The 4,004-nt window shown below is 43.3% G+C and overlaps 1 long non-coding RNA gene across 1 annotated transcript; it reads left to right on the top strand.

The window, feature by feature from the left end:
• The first annotated feature begins 286 nt into the window (after window positions 1–286).
• On the top strand, window positions 287–3,059 carry LOC125940277 (uncharacterized). The gene is made up of 3 exons (XR_007463507.1): window positions 287–439; window positions 2,068–2,109; window positions 2,925–3,059. It is a non-coding gene; the product is annotated as an uncharacterized LOC125940277 (long non-coding RNA).
• The last annotated feature ends 945 nt before the right edge of the window (window positions 3,060–4,004 follow it).

Here is a 4,004-nt window from a genome sequence, read left to right as displayed (position 1 = left end):
CGACGTTTGAATTTTGCACTATTTCCCGCGCGCTCCGTACGTGACCGGCCGGCGCACTGCGTGACCGCGATAAAGAAAATAGTTCCTCAAGAAAGCTAAGCAGAAAACTTTCGCACTCTTGAAAACCACAGAAATTGTTAAGAAATACCATTATATTATAAGATTTGTTAATAAATATGGCAATTCATATCTATGAAAGCGTGGATTTGTATGCGCGTTTTTGTGTGAATGCGCGCTTGCGCTGTTGACTCTTTGGCGCATTCCGGAACTTTGTGTGTGCGGCGTATGTGTGCAGGTTGCGTGATGAGTTTGCTGCGTTTTCTGTGCCCTTTGCCTCGCTGTGACATATTTGGTATATTCCAACTTGTTGCTCGCTCTTTATGGGCTACACGTTGCCTCGAAGATCACCATGATCGCCTCCGACTCAGCCACATCGAAGGTGAGTGAGTGTTTCGAATTACACTTGCTCGTTCATTGCGACGCTTTCAGCAAAAGTGCGTACAGAGCCCGTGAGTGTCTTCCACGCGCCTCTGTGCTCGTTTTCATTACTAGTACTATCCTTCCGTTGCGAGAATTGGTTGTGCAGCACTAGATTTGTGATATTGAGCATGAAGTTTTGTCCTCATTTAACTTCACAGCGCGCTTGCGGCGACGTAAAGCAGCTATGTGGAGCCAGCTAAAACAGGCCATGTTGTGCGCGCCCCGATTTTTGGTACGCTGTTCCAGCACCGATTGAAATTAGCCTTATTAATGAGCGCTCGTGCTTTGCCGTTTCGGTGGGCAGCTATGTGGAGCCAGCTAAAACAGGGCATGTTGTGCGCGCCACGATGTTTGGTACGGTGTTCCAGCACCGGATTGAAATTAGCCTTATTAATGAGCGCTCGTGTTTTGCCGTTTTCGTGGAAACAATGCGACGTGAAATAATCTGAACTGTACTGTAATCAAGTATATTTCGTTCGCGCAACACCGTCCATTGACGTGCATCTACTACATGGCGTGTCGGGATCGGCGAAAATAGGCGCGGGGCGTTTTGCCGTGCTAATGTATTCTGCTGCGCTGTTCGCTTCAGGATCGAGTGCCCAGAGTCCGCTGACACGCCGTGCGGTAGACACGCGCTGTGGCGCGATAATAATAAAGAATTGCAAGGGCGTATATGTGATTCTATGTGATAGGTGAGATAAAAAAGGGCTGATGCCAGTGAATGCTGTGAAATCATCAGGTTACGTGTGGTTTGTTTTCCGCCGGTACGCGCGCGGTGAACTTTTCTTTTTTAACCATTATCTCCCTTCGACGCCATCGAGTACTTCGCGCTAACGCCTTCGCGTAGGCGCTCTATATTCACGGAAAAGGCAGATTCTGTGGGATTCTATGTTCTGCTTTAGTGGGATGAAACAATCAAAATAATGTCATCGTGTGAAGTTTCAGCCTTTGGCCCTTCAGTAACTGATTGATTTAACTAAGTTCGAAAATCATTAAAAGAACGAGATGCTTGGGCATATTTGCCGTGTGGTCCCACTGTGCTCCCAGTGGCATGTAAGCGTTATCGACAAATGTAAAAAATTAGCAAGGCTGTTTATGAGATAGAAGCAGACAGCTATGTCAATAAGTTATTTTTGCTTTGAATTCACACACTAAAGAGGAGAGAGAGTTAAAGGGGAGCGTATCCTTGGGATATAAATGACGCTTTGCCATAAGCTTGGAACAATGGTTTGTTGCTGGAGCAGTTCTGTGGAATACTTAGAGAGTAAGCAAACTGCAGTAGCAGCAGTTAGACGGGGAGTAAAAAAATGCAACACTGGTTTTATATGAACGAGCCACCTTTAAGATGTGGCCGCAACAGTTCATGCACTAGATGAGCAAAAATAATTTTAAAATTTAGGAGAGAAATTAAAAATAAATTATTTGCCCACCTCACACTGCCAGTGGCAAGAGCAGCCATGCTTTAATGTTTTCAATCAGTCATTTATATCCATCCATTTATGTCGGCCTAATCATCCATGTAGATGTTTTGATTATTGCTTTTGACTTATCGTGGCATCACATTTTAATACTGACATCTGTTTTCAGAATCAAAATGAGCCTGGAGACGCCACAGCCGGAATGCAAAAGGTGAATTCTTTGGCCATTCATCGTCTAGCGTCACCATAATCAAATGCACTGTTGCCAGAAGAATGTATTGCCGGGAGGTATTCTCCTTAAGATTTAGTAAAAATGGTAGCATTAAGTGTCTCCTTTGCGATTTTGCATAGCCTTTGATTTGCGAGTCGATTCATTTATTTGATGAGGTGGACAGTTGGCACACCCTGTCTTTGTGTCCTATGTACACGTTCAGCTGAGTAGGTCTGGGACACAGCAAGCGAATATGATGTGTAGTGGTAATCGCATTAACGTCGACAGTTATCTTCCTGTTTGAGCTGCTTGCCAACACAAGCAGCAGTTGCCCACGATGGCGTGAAAGAGGTTCATTGAAGAGTAGCACATACTCTGAGTCACATACCCAGAGATCCAAGCAGGTCCATCAGATTGTTATTAACCCACTTCCCGTCTACATAGCAGCCCTACCCATTAGGCCTTTGACCACCAAGTGACACAAATTGGCTGGAAAATAGTTAAAGACAGACACCCGAAAGTATGTGAAGTATCCTAAAAATGCTACTTGCATTAAAGTTTTCAATGCTTTGGTTTACTTACTATTTTATTTTGTACTGGGTGAATCCTTGTTTTTCTGAAGCACATGGCATCCTAACAGCATAACAAGCTATGACATTAGTTTTAGTTGTTTTTATTAGTGACATTAGTTGACATTTTAGGTCTGGAGCAAGCATTATTTCTGTGATTTATTCGGAGTGTGGCTGTTGTGTAAATGTGCTTAAAATCCTTAAACTACCTCACTAATATTTATCTAAACGTGCCGTTTCACATAGGTTGGAGAAGTGCTCATTCAGATGATCCTGGCACAGCTTGCCATGGTGGACCAGGCAAGTTTGCAAGGGCCTTGATTCACCATGTGTTCACAGAGAACCTCATGGGCCACTCACTTCTCGGGAACAACACCACCAATAGGCAAAAAGAGGCTCTTGGCCGTATCAGGGTCAACGCTGTTATAGGCAAGTATCGTACATCCTCTTTCCCATTGCATTTTTGCATTCACATTTTGTACTTGGAATTACCAGCTTGCTATTAGCACAACAAATGACTTTCAAGTATCCTGTGTCTGCAACTACGTGCTACAATAGCCTAATATTTGGAATGAATATTCATTTGATCTCAAGTGTCTAACGCCTCCATACTAAAGTGCTAAATTTTAAAAGCAGCCTTAACCACCAGAAGTGATTGGTGGCTCCAACTGACAAAGTTAGGTGTACTTGTGCATTAGTTGCACTACTTGACTGTCATTGCAATGAACAGTTGCAATGAAGCAACTACCAATTTGTAGTACCAATCTGTGAAGCTTGCTACCAATCTGGTGCTATAGCGGGTGTGCTTAAGTAGCCTGAAAGTGTTGTTATAATATAGGAATTGTGGAGAAGCTATGCTCAAGTGCAGTTACTGCTCAACTCGAGGGACAGCACTTCCACCAAATTTCAGCAATCAAAATGGCCCTCCAGATTCTGCAACGCAAAACATAGTGGTTTCACCTATTTCAACAGACCACATTGAATTAAAGTTGCTCCTGTCTTGAAGGAGGTCCATGTGGTGGCAGACAGTAGCCTTTAAGCAGAGAGAGCTTAAGTTACGGGGCATAATTGTTTGGTTGTTTCGATCAAAGCAACAATAGGAACAGATGCCAACTTTGTTGTCAACATTGCTACATTTAGCAATATCCATTCACTCTAGGCACTCAACCAATTAAGATCCAATTTATCACATTGTATTCTAGGATGTGGAAAAAACAAAGGTATTTATTTGACTTTTCCTCACGTTCCCATGAAATGATCAGTACTCAATAGGCCCTTGGCAGCTACTATATAAAGCTTCTTACAGAACATGAGGCATGTCCACAG

This window comes from Dermacentor silvarum, chromosome 9 (genome assembly GCF_013339745.2).
Source record: "Dermacentor silvarum isolate Dsil-2018 chromosome 9, BIME_Dsil_1.4, whole genome shotgun sequence".
Taxonomy (NCBI): Eukaryota; Metazoa; Arthropoda; class Arachnida; order Ixodida; family Ixodidae; genus Dermacentor; species Dermacentor silvarum.
This window is presented reverse-complemented; position numbering and strand designations above follow the sequence as displayed.